This window comes from Elephas maximus, chromosome 18, assembly GCF_024166365.1.
Source record: "Elephas maximus indicus isolate mEleMax1 chromosome 18, mEleMax1 primary haplotype, whole genome shotgun sequence".
Lineage (NCBI taxonomy): Eukaryota > Metazoa > Chordata > Mammalia > Proboscidea > Elephantidae > Elephas > Elephas maximus.
Genome location: NC_064836.1, coordinates 51,544,542 through 51,558,357, shown reverse-complemented (window position 1 = coordinate 51,558,357; position 13,816 = coordinate 51,544,542). Strand labels below are relative to the sequence as shown.

At 35.4% G+C, this 13,816-nt stretch overlaps 1 protein-coding gene across 1 annotated transcript in view; it reads left to right on the top strand.

Moving 5' to 3' along the window:
* ROBO1 (roundabout guidance receptor 1) overlaps positions 1 to 13,816 on the top strand; it is a 1,245,354-nt gene that overhangs the window by 215,603 nt on the left and 1,015,935 nt on the right. The gene's annotated exons all lie outside the window — the stretch shown is intronic.

The following is a 13,816-nucleotide window of genomic DNA, read 5'->3' as shown; positions in this document are numbered from 1 at the left end:
CATATTAATTGAATATTTTGATCCCCTAGCAAAGAAAATGCATTCATCCAGTCTTAAATATGTTCTATTGAACATATTTCAACTTAGATATTGCTTGAACCTCAGGAGAGAGAAAGTCATAATACCCTTTGGCAGATGATGTTTCAATAATATAGACAAATAAATCATAGACAATATTCAAATAAATGTGTTTTCTTTTGTGCTATTCTTTTCTTTTTTATTCTTCCTCCTTACTTCCCTCCCTTCCTTACTCTGTCTCTCTCTCTCACTGTGTGTGTGTGTGTGTGTGTGTGTGTGTGTGTGTGTGTGTAGTGTTTGTCAAATTAAAGATGGGAATTATTTTAGAGAAAAAGTAAATTTTACTTACTGTTAAGTGATATCTTTATGACAATAGTTCATTACACAGTTCATAGGCTACATACAAATAAAACATTTTGGCCTCTGACCTTTGTCTTTGAACCTGCTGTCAAAAAGTATTCATTTGTCAAAGGATAAAGATGAATTGCTGAGCTTATCTGTAGAGGCCAAATGTATACAATTTTAGATTGGGAAGATATGAAGTAAAGCCAGTTGTCACCTAGGGGTTATTAATTCTAATCATATAGAAATGGCATTTATCCTCAGGAGAACAACAAATAACCCTAAGATGATAGGAATCATCCTCGTGCTATCTTACCTCAGGCATTTTGTGTCTAATAGTAGACAAGTAGAATTCTTAAATCCAACCATTTGTATTATGTTGCAACACTGCAGCCTTCAACTTGCTATTGTTGAACATAATGGTTTCTATCTGAATCTGTCCAATTCTCTTTGCCCAAACTGCTACTAATATGCCTTACTCTTTCATCACTTCTTACTTGGAAGATAGAACAATCTGCCAACGGTCTTGCCTAACTTCAGCCCTTCCTCCAAACAATATCACAGTGGTTCTTCTAAAACAACAAATCTGACCAAGTTAGTTTCCTATTTAAAAAAAAAAAAAAAAAGGCTTCCCAAAATCTTAGGGATAAAATTTACAGTCCACAGCATGGCATTCAGTGTCCTTTACGATGTATTCCGTGTTTAAATCTACACCTCCTCCTTTTATTTCCTCCTTCACTCCAAGCTCTGACAAGTACTACATGAGTGAACTCTCTCAAGCCCGACTTTATGTTTTTCACTTTTTAGATTTCATGTGCTCTTATACGCTGCCTGGAACACCTTCCCCAGAGACCTAGCATCACAGGAATCAGCTCTTGCTATAAACCTCATTCCTCCTTTTAGGAAGGCCACACAACTCAGTGTTTCTCTTTAATACCCCAAAGTCTGTGTACCTGCTTAAAATCTGTTTTCCTGCTGGTTCAAAAACTTCTTGAAGGCAAAGGGTCATGTTTTATTTGCCAGTGAGATTCTACTTGAATAGAAAGGCTTAGGAGAAATTAAAAGCCCAGATCAAGGACCGGATAGGGAGAATGTCATGTTTCCATCTCTGGTGTAGAACTCTTATGAACACTGGCAGGAGGACTGTAGCCATAGTGTGAGGTCTAGGAATAATCTAGAAAATGCTTTCCACTTGACTAGTGGAAGAGTCTGGCTGTATCACAAAAAGCCTGTTATTAGTCAAAAATCGGTTGAAAAAAAAAACAGACTGTAAGTCATTGCTGAACCACGTTGAAAGGCTTTGGGAGCATAGAGCAAAGATGGTGAATGATATACATAGATCATAAAAATTGTTAACATTTTTCTTGCATGGGCAAATTAGATGACAAGCTAATATTTGTTTGGTAAATTTCACATGATAACAAAGGAGTCAGTTTGTCTTTTCTTTGTACAAGAATCATTCATTTTCCCTTCACAAGTTAGAGACACATGATATTCCTAGCTTCACCTCCTACTGATGATGAGAGCAGACCAAATGTGATTTTACAACCTCAAACCGTATCGCTGTGAGCTCCATGGTGGGAAGGTGAGGTGGGCCACTAGACCCAGGATGGCTGATTCACTGCCACTGGCCACTGCTGCACCTCTGACAGACAGACATCTCTAATTGGTCCTGGCAATCTTTCCCTGCTGCTCCAGAAAGCCTCTTTTAATCAAATGTGCTAGCAGAAAGGATAAAAGCTAACTGCTATTCCTGAGTAGGCCAGTGACATTCTATTTGATGAAGGTAAAGAAAGTATCTTCTTATACGAATGTCTTCAAGTACAGTAATATTAGTGTATATTCTTAACTTACTGAATTATTCATATGATATCACATGTTAATTCTCTCAGCAAATAGTTTTAACTTCTACGGTGGGCAAGGAGCTCTGCTGGGCATGATGTTTATAGTGAAGACATAATCGTGCCCTTTTGATTTTCACAAAAAATCTGAATTACATATCAGGGAACTGTGGTACAGCCAGGATTAACCTAGTTCAATCCTGGTCCAATATTATTCCACCCCATAAACTTTCTGCCCTGTAGTGAGTTTCCTGAAAGATATATCACAATTCTTTGGTATGCTAATATTTATAATATAATGTGACCAACTGATATTTTGTTGATACCAAGTTTCTGTGTTACTTGCCAAAAGTCTCACTTGAAAAAAATACTCAGATATATTATTTAGTTATACCAAGAATTTGTGGTTCTTTTCTTTTGCAAATACTATGCTAGTGTGATTATATTTTATTTTAAAATGATATATAAATAACCATATTATATAGTTTTATTTTAACCCAAGATGATATTTTGTAACAGAGCTGTACAGTCACATAATTTTGAAGCAGTATTATTTTAATATGCCTAATGTACTTCCTTTTTTTTTAATGTACTTCACATCTTAAAAATCCAATTTTTATCCTCAGACATGAGTTTATTTAAAAATAATACTAGAACTCATTAACTACAAATCCACTGAAACTTTTCACATATTTGACCAGATTTACTTTTCAGGCTCATTAATACATAAGAGCTAAGTAACAATGAATCACACATTGATTGGATGCTTGATTGAAGCTTTCGAGATCTGTTAAAGTTTATAGATTCAAAGCAGAAGCCCCATGGACTGTTTTTTAAAGATGAAATTTAACAGACCTGTGTATCTTTCTCTCATTTGTCATGCTCTCACTGGCTTGGGGGCTCTGAAAGTAACTTTTTCATAGAATAATAATATCTTTTCAAATCTAATGGAGAATACAGACAAGGTTGTAATAAAAATCATAATGTTTAATTATGTATCTTAAGGTTTTATAGTCATAATTCATGTCTAAATAAATAGTTCAAAGTTGAATGAAGATGATAATGGAAATCTATTTGTTTAAATCTACATGTTTTTTGCTATATCTAATTCAGACTTTAGTCTAATTAAGACATTAATCAAAAAGGTCATCAAATAGATTAACAAAAGTACGTATAAAGACACTTTCAAAATTAAGATTTGCTTCATTTTATATAAATATTCCTTGGTATTATTGTCATTTTATCTTTTTCAAAATAAATTTCCATTGCATTTAATGTTTCTTTTGTTAGTTACTAGATTTTTTTTTTTTAATTACAGTTAAAGCTTAAATCCCTTGACCAAATTATTCCATATCACATAGATATAATAAAAGGTATAAAGGCAGGCAAAAATTTACAAAGTCTTAAATTTATACTTATAGTTTTAAGCACAGAATAAAATATCTTACATTCAATTACAGGTACTTCCTTCTTCCCTAAAAATTCATAGAATATACACTGTTGAAACTCTTTGAATTCAAAGTCATGGGCAGGGATTTAAGAGTAAAGGGACTGAGTTAAGGGGCAAAATATTTATATGAAGAAGTTTTTTTTTTTTAAGACAGAGCTAAGCAGAAGGGCATAGTCGCACACATGAGACAGAAACAATTTCCTCTTAAAAACTTGTATTCAAGAGGAATTATAGAATTTTGTTATATCTTATGTCCATGGAGCAAAGTGAGGAACTGATTACTAACTTAGTGAAATCTGTATTATCTTTTCTACGTTTTATTCATTGGATTCAACCATGTCTGACAGGAAAACTATCAATACAAGTGAGAAGTAGCATGCCATTTAGTGATGGAAAAATAGAGTTTTACTTGCATTTATATCAGCATGTATAACTATATGTACTCATATGTATACATTCATATATATTTATATGTATATATATACTTAGATACATATGTATATGCATATGTATATATACACAAACAAAATAAAACTTTATAAATGGGTTTTGAATGCATAAATGGAAAAATACCCCTGAATTTATTGAAGTATGTTATAAAAATAATTATTTTCTCTTTTCATTGTGTAGATTACCTACAGTTATATGCAATACAGTGAGTGGAATTTACACTTGACTATGTATATGGATAAGGAGACTCAATTTGAAATATGAATTGCCAATAACTAGCACCCGGTCAACTCTCTATGCTGGTTATTTACTTATCATTATCAAAACAAAAATGTTGAATGACTAGATGATTTATTTACACAATTTTCAACAATTCTAAGATCTGCATTGTTTCACATATTATCATTTCTGACATCAGGATAACTTTTACAAGCACATTGTCAGTGTTGACTTTGGGGAGGTTACTCAAAAAATAATGTGCTTTATCAATAATGATATATTTGATGAAAAAAGTTATTTAAAAAAATTTCTTTAAGAACTTAGATTCTATGATTCTATGCATTCAAGGTATAAAAGATAAAAGTTTAAAAGCCTGGATTACAGTACTGAAATACACTCTGACTTGATATGTAATTTTATGGAAGCAAATATAGAATACACCATCTTGCCTGAATCCGCTAAACAATCAGCTTGATTCCTAAAAATTATATAACAAAGAGCCCACATCTTTTGCTCTGCTTCAACACACACGGCAAATCACATTATCACGCATTGCACACTCCACTGGATAGACCCCTTGATCAGATAAAATGTAGGTTATATGCCATTCCTGATATATTATCACCATTCTGTCACTGTAGATATCATAATAGAATGAGTTTTGCTGAGTTATAATTTTGCTGTTGGTTAGGCTCTTTTGCTAAGGAAATTATTCAGCTGTATTAAATCTTTGAGGTTTTACTCAAAAGAAACCCATGGTGATAAAGACAACAGATATGTTAACCATGTAGCCAAGCCTCACAGGCAACCAAGAAAAGCTACATAAGAAAGCAAGAATCTCAGTTCCTACTGGCCACAAGTCCACTGAAAATGAAGCTCAGAAACTGGGAGATCCTTCTGGGTCTGACAGAATTTTGGCAGGTGGATTATCTCGCTGCCAGTCTACTGCTCTGTTAATGTTATCAGCAGCTTTCTCTGCTTCTTTCTCTGTATCTTTCTGCCCTTCTCTTCCTACCAGCTAACACACTCTGTAGCTCATATTGGAGATTAATAGGAAAAATCTGACCAGTTTAATTAATCATATTGTTCTTGTAGTTTGGCTGGCCATGTATTAGTTACGTTCCTGGGTCAAATAACTTCAGTCAGGATCATAAAGAATGTGGCGGTCTTTTGGTCTCCTCTTAACCAAAGTGATGAGCTCAGCAAGCCACCTGAGACTAGACCCAAAAATATGAGGGATAATCTAAAATACACTCTAATTTATAGTTTCAATATTTCTGTGATATTTCAAATGACAAATAAAAAATATAATTAGTAACAAATTACTTTTGTTAAATTTGAACATGAAACTATAGTGGTAAAAAAAGCCTTTTGTAGACACACAATGGTGGTGTTTTCATGTTCGTTTCCCATTGCCATGACAAAGCTTAGGACCAATTTAACTCAACATTTTTTTCTTTATCCAAAGTTCAGTCATTCCATGTATTAGGCCAATTTAGTTGTTCTGAGGTTAAACTCTTATACTTTTTGAACAAATATGTATCTTCTGTGTGCCATGCTCCGTGTTAGAATCTTGCACCTTTCTTCTCTCAGTTATTTCTCATAATAAGCTCTCAAGTAAATACTGATTGCTCTAATTTAAAGATCGGAACAGTGAGGTTCTAAACTTTAAGGGACTTGCCCATATCTCCACGTCGACTGACATGCACATGTTCTGGCTCCAACTCCAGTGCTCTTCCCGCTTTCTCAAACAGCCTGCTCAAATTTTTTTTTGTTAACTCTTTAGTCTTTGGAATAAACTGGGTCTTATCATGTTGTCATTCCCTTTTTCCAGGATCTTGTTCAACATATCTTTTCAAACTTACCTTATACTAGGCATCTTAAGCCTTAGCTGAATCGAGCAATTCAAGATTAATTACCTTTGTCCCATGTCTTTCTGCTTCCATGATTTTGCCAATGCCACTCCCACTGTCTGGGACGCCCTCTGCATGTCTCCTTAGATCTACATTTTAACAGAACTTTACTGCTACACAAGCCAAGTATTCATTTTCTCTCCAGTACTCCTTGCTTTGCCCTTGTTATTGTTAGTTGCAATTGAGTTGGCTCCAACTCTTGGCAACTTTATGTGTAACAGACTAAAATGTTTCCTGTTCCTGTGCCATCTTCATGATCTTTGCCCTATGAAGGTAGTGATATCTCCTTTTTCTGATGTCCCAAAGAATTTTATTTGTTCAGTGCTTGTAGTCGTTAATACTATCTTATTTAGAAATATAGTTTTTATATTTATAAGTTATCACCCATTGAACTGTCAGCTCTTTAAGAACCAGTCTTTTTTCCCTTTCTAAGCCCCATGGTATCTAACTCATTATGATGAAGTTACATGGAACCAATAAGTTCTTATGGAATAGAAAATGTGTTACCTGAAATTAAATCTATGTATTGAAAACTTGACCTCATGATATCTTAGATTATTTACTATCCAAAAGTCCTGAGATTAGAATGAAGCTAATCATAAATTCTACTGATAGGAAATGACTTATAAGCGTTGTCATTATACCACCAAAAATACTGGAAGCCACTGATTTATTGAGTTTCCACCCATCAGTACACTGTTTACTTATCAACTCAACATAAAACTTTGTAAGGAGTGATGAGAAATCAATTCATTTTTGATGCTTTATAATTATATAAATTAAGAACTAATTTATATTCATATAGCCAGAAGGCAACAGCCTTGGCCCTTCTCAACACAGAGAAAAAAGCAACGAGAGATATGCCTGTGTTGGTTCCAAACATTACAGATACATTCTGCATTATTTGAAATCTTCCTTGGAATTAATATTATGTGAAATTAGGTTGAATCATATATATTAATCAGAAATTTGTAGTTATTTCATACACTCAAATGGAAATTGCCCTTTTAATTTGGCATATTACTTAGTAATTGTGTATGACTTGATAAATAAAAATGTGAATAATAGTTACCTTCTTATTGAAAACTTTGCATAATCCATCATATTGTCTTAAAAAGATGATGTTTGATATATATCTCATATATAGCATTTTGTAATGACAGGGTGAACACTTCCCTTAAATGTTGTTCTATATTGCTGGAAGTTGATAGTAAGATTCATTTTTAAATGAGACTACTATGCATACTTCTATGAGAAAAGCATGTTATTGCCTTCTCAGAGAAAAATACATGAAATGATAAAACTTTATCCTGTGTATTTATGTGGTATGATATAATTTGAGTATCTGTGTCAGAATATTAAGTCAGAAACCTGATCAAAGAATAGAATTATTCAAAGATGGTGTTTGTAAAGTGGAAATTTTGTTATAGTAAGTCAAGACAGAACTGAAATCACCCTAGCTTGTTTGGGGAATAAGCACAATTAGAGCTTGTTCAATTTTAAAACCCACTGCCTGACAACAAGTAAATGAAGGTGTCGAATCTCATTTTGATCACATTCAGTAATGGGCTCGAATGCATGCAAATGCAAAATTTACTCAATGGGGCTGTGTGACAATTGTACGATTCAACTGTGAAATTGGAGTAGCTTATGCTTAAAGTGGAATTTCACACCTACTGATCTAGCAGTTGGTTTTTTGGTTATAGTGCGTAGAAAAAAAATACACAAAGGTTTATTTCCATTTGTTTATGTGATCCATAATGGCCTTGGCAGTAGTAAATGTTCAGTGTATGTACTTAATACCCCAATCAGCTATTGTAATTATAGCAGTAATAAAACACCAGAAGCTATAGGGAATTGAAGTGTGTGAGTTTACAAAATGCACATTTTGAGCATTGCTGCATTTTCCTGGGATTTAACACATGCAGACAGGTATTGCAGCCTAACAAACAGAAATGATCTGCTTCTTATTCCCTATATAAACTGCCAACTATCTTCCAATGCCCAGATAATGATTGGGTAGCTTGAACTATTAAATTGGAAAATAATTTGTGTTGGCTCAGAGAACGTCAGTTAGGCATGAACGTTGGAATATTTACATATTGGAAATGCGTGCATATTTTTCTGTCTATTAAACTAGTGAATTTTCCATTCTATAAGAGAATAAAAGTTGCTTCCATAAAGCTCTATATCATGACAGCCTCCCCATTATTTCCACATCTAATTGAAAAAAAGTAAAATGCATGAGAACTGATTTGGGAGTAAGGAGATGAGTTTTTTTTTTTTTTTTTTTTTTAATTGCACAAGTAATAGGAAGGTAAATTGAACGAAGTCTGCGTTTAGTTTAAAGGTGACATGTGTGGATCTGAAAATATCCTGATCCACAAAAGAAAATAATGATATTTTCAGAGTTTGTCATATGTTAATATTATGAATGACTCTTCAAAGGGCATTGTATGTTGTCCTAGTATATTTGACCAAAGGTCTAGTTGTGTGTGTATTTTTCTGTGATTATTCTTCTGCAGAATACATTTTGGGTAACAATGTCTAATAACTTTTCCACTGCAGCAGGTAACCTTTAGAATCAAGCTGCAGCTTTAATATGAAAGAAAACTCTTTCCTTCTCACTTTTATCAGACTTTACAGCAAAATAGCCTGAGGACCATCTTTTCTTGCTCATCAGAGAGAATATAGAACATGAGATAAAGAGGTTCTCCATCCACTGTATATTGCCAATCTCAAACGAACATATGGGTGCAAAAGGAAGAAAAATACTTTAATTCCTGAGTGCCCTTTTCTTATCTGTTCTATATTATGTACCTGAAGAAAGAGGCTTTCTAAGAGCCTCTTTTGAAGGGTCTTCTAACTCCAAATTCATACAAAATTCTGCATTTATGCCATCACATAAAAGGCAGAATGTTGAAGTACCAGCCTGGGAATATCTCAGCCACCCAAACAGCTTGCTCTTCTTCTAGCAGATAGCTAATGCTTGAAAGGGGACATGACTCTAGTGAAGAATGTGTTCTTTGCCTAGATGAATATTTTCTTTCTCTGTCCTCCATTGGCTTTTCTTGTTTTGACTGCCAAGAAGTTCTTTGCAGTTTCCATCTTGAGTGAAGCTAGGGAATAAAGAAAATTTAATGACACATTTTTATTTTTAGAAACTTAAAGTATAAATGCAGTCTAGCCTGTACTCTTTAACTGCAGAGTAAATGTATTTCCTATGAAGAAGGTCACTTTTTTGCCACTCCTATCTGCACGGTCCACATTTTTTGACAGAAGTTATTTGTATGCCTTTATCTCATTCACTGAGATTTTACTATGTGTTCTACTAATTTTTTTTCCCCCCAAGAGTCATTGTTTTAAAATGACTGAAGTATGTATTCATGCTGGTCTTTACCAAAAGTGGAAATTATCTCTCCCCAGTATTTCACCATAATATAACAAATTATTCAGATTTTTAAAGTGTATGTCAAGGCATGCATTAGTTTCCTATTCCCTATATATTAGGACTTCCATAAAAAATTACCCCAGAGAAGGTGCCTTAAGCCATCAAAAAATGTATTATCTCACAGTTCTGAAGGCCAGCGATTCAAAATCAAGATATCAGCAGGGTAGCTCCTTGTGGCAGCTCCGAGGGAGCATCTTTCCATGACTTTCTCCTAGCTTCTGTGATGGCCAGCGTTCCTTTGCTTGTAAATGCATCACTCCACTCTCTGCCTCTGCCTTGCCATGGCCTTCTTCTTTATATATATGTATTTTTTTTTCTACGTTTTATAAGGACACTCTGATCTCATCTCAATCATTACCTTAATTACATCTGAAAATGCCTGTTTCCAAATAAGGTCATTTTCTGGGGTTGGGGGTAAACGTGAATATTGGGGGAAACCTATTCGTCCCACTACAACGTGTAAGCCATAATCTTAAGAGAATGGTGGTTTTCTGTCACTAAAACAATTACACCTGCCCATGTTATTTGGGCTTAAACTGGAGTATCAAATAAAGTTTGAGATGTTTCAGGTTCCAAATGGCATTGTAGGACTTGTGTGGAGCCATTTACTAAAGTGCTTCTCATTTTCTTTAGACTCTGAAAGAGCTTTTTAAAAGCCTTTCTTAGTATATACTTTGAACTTTGCTGATGCCGAGAGTAACAGCTATTCAGCGAAGTTGGGCTACCATTAGAAAGATGTTAGTTGAACTGTAGTGCTTATTACACAGGAAGTCAAGAGGAAATCTGCTTATACACCCTCAACTTCGAGATGTTTTATTCTAAAAAATATGTAATAAGGGATACTTTCATTTTCTGTTCCATTACTTTCCAGAACTCCATAGTGTGGATTGTGTGTCCTGAGTGCTCTCATAACATGCTGTGCTCATTTCTAAATATTTTATCATGTGTGTGTGTATAAATACATACGTAAGTCTGTGTAAACGGGAGATTATGTCTGTCTACACACATATATGTATCATAAACTCCTTGAAGGCAATACCATTATTCTGCAGCATACTCGTTTTCATGTATAAAGCATGAATAACCAAAACGGAAAGCCAAATCCGTTGCTGTTGAGTCAGTTCCAACTGATGGCAACCCCATGTGTCACAGAATAGAACTGCTCCATAGAATTTTCAATGGCTGTAATCTTTACAGAAATAGATCACCAGGCCTTTCTGCATGGGTTCTAACTGCCATCTTTTAGGTTAGTGGCCAAGTACAGATCGTTTGCACTACCCAGGGACCTTCTGAGGTATAGATAGTACTAAGTAAATGTGCAATGAGTTGATGAATGTAATACAAGTAAAATTAATTTGCCCAAAATTACAATGATTGAAGCATCTGATTTCCCCTTTGGACATTTATTTTGGCAGAACATGATTGTTTTTACAGGATTGCTCAGCCAAAGAGAGACCAGAATCCTTTCTAAAGCATATTTTGCTGTTGAAGAAGCAAGTGCATCACTAATGCTAAGTACAAAATCCTGGCTATTCATCTCCTGATAATGACCTCGTACCCTCTACCAAGCAGGGGAGCTCTTTCAGGAGGGCATCAGGAGAGCACTTTCAGAGTTGTTTTCTCCCATTTGTACATCAACCAGTACTCTCAGTGTGCCAACAGCTTGCTGTTCATTGGTGGAGACAGAGAATGATTCAAAAGCTTATTACTGCCAAGAGAGAATATTGGCTTCTAATTTTGGCCACTGCTTTTGGAGAGTAGTAGGAAGTCGTATTCACAAGTGGCCACACTGGAGTTAGAGAATGAGCTGCCTCCTCTTTTCACAGTATCAAGTGCTGCTAATGTCACACAGACCTAGTCACAGCCAATGACCGTGAGCCTAACTGTTGTAAAGGATGTCTTAGCATCTCTGCTGTTTTGTTTTATTGAAAGTTAATGAGAAAAATACACATTTTTCTTTTGCTGCCTATAACTGAATTAATAGCCTTATAGCCCTATATTAAGCAAATGTTTTTTCTGCTCATATCAGTGTTATGCTTCTCATTCTTAAAGTCCACAGTGTGGTTCCACATTAGCTATCTACTTTTATGTAACACTTGGTGGTAGACTTCTTATACCCAGAATAACTCTTTAGTATATGCTGTATGGTAGAGAGTCGTGGGGTTGGTCTTCCATCCAGAGCCTGGTTACCTACTGCATGGTAGGAGTGCTTCCCTCTTATAACACTTAATACAGTATTTTTAAAGAACTTTAATTAACGAGAAATAGATAAATTAAAAAATGGGTCGATGCTAACCATTGAGCTGAGTCTTACTCTGGGTGTCACAGACTCATGGATTTGCACAGAGAGGATCCGCACAGGGAGAGCCATGGTGATCCCATGTGTTAACAGTGTAGAGCTGAGCTCCGTTGGGCTTTCTTGGCTGTAATCTTTAACAGAAACAGGTCATCAGGCCTTTCTTTGCTGTGCCATGGGGTGAGTTTGAACTGCCAACTTTTCAGTTAGTAGTTGAAAGCAAACCATTTGTGCTCTCCAAGGTCTCCATGAGTTGAAATGGATGGGTTTGTTTTATTTTGGTTTATAGGGAGGTTAGGGAATCTTTCTGTGTTTGACAAGAAATTTCTGTGCTAATATCCTCTAATGAGTGTTTTTCTCTCAGATTATTTGCTGGTCACTGTTTAGGCATTTTGCTAGTAATTCAGTTAAGAGTTGTATTTGGTGCTTGAAACTATGAGGAACTTGAAACCTCAAAGATTGCTGTGAGGGAGCTCACTATATGTCCTCAACATCACTGAGATTGCCCTGCTTTTTCTTCTGGAAGCATCTCCCCCACTGGAAACTCGAGAGGGAAAAAAATCACGCCAGAGCATTTATCTTCTTGACTTTTCAGAAAGTAGTCCTCATCACCGCACTTTGCCTCTGTTAAAACAGCTGTATATCCCTGGGAGAGCACAACGGGGGCCATGTCCTTCTCATTAGAAAGCATTAATTAGAGGGAAGAGATTAATGACATAAATTCCTATTTCCTTGGATGCTCACCATCCTGAAGAGGATTTTTTTTCTAAAAATTTTAAATATTTATAGGACTTTCCCAGAATCCTCCAAAATCATCAAGGATTACGCTTACATCCCCAATATGTATCTTCCTCTCTAGTCATGTCTGCACGTTCCCACCCATTCACTCCCAAATAATATCTCATATTTTACTTACTCTGATCTTAAAAACAGCATGGTGTAGAACATGAGCTTTGCAGCCAGTCTAGATTCTATATACTTGAAAAAGTCTTACAATTTTGCAATTTCATTTTCATCCTCTGTGACATGGGATTAAAAAGAGCTACATTAGCAATAAAAGAAAATAAATGTGAAAACCTTTGGGATGAACCTCAATCAGTGCTCAATAAACTTAGTTATTTTCCTCCACATGTTTATATAAACCCTATGGACTCTTCCAAGCACAGTTCAAGTCCCATCGCTGATGGTTTTACTGCTTTTTAAATCCACATGAATATCCTCCAGAATTGACTGCCCTGTTTCTTACCTTAATTCTAAAAACAGGTTTTGTTTTTAATTACAATCAATTTAATAGTCTCTGGGAAACTCTGGTGGAGTAGTGCTTAAGAGCTATGGCTGCTAACCAAAAGCTCAGCAGTTTGAATTCACCAGGTGCTCCTTGGAAACCCTATGGGGCTGTCCAGTTCTACTCTGTCCTATAGGGTCGCTATGAGAATTGACTCCATGGCAACGGGTTTTTTTTTTTTTTTTTTTTTTTGGTTTGCGTGGTGCAAATGGTTAATGAGCTTGGCTGCCAACTGAAGGGCTGGAGGTTTGAGTCCAACCAGAGGCGCCTTAGAAGAAAGGCCTACCAATCTAGTTCTGAAAAATCAGCCATGGAAAATCCTACAGTGCACGGCTCTACTCTGACACACACGGGGTCGCCTTGAGTCAGAATTGATTTGACAGCAACTGTTACTATAATGTACAATAAAACCTTGTCAAGATTACGGTTCACTAAGTCTTTAACTTCAAGAATCAACAGCTTTCTCTTATAATTGCCCTATCAGCATTTCTAAACATAACTGTTCTAAATAGAGCATACTGAGCATAAACTCTTCTTGATGACTGGAGGCC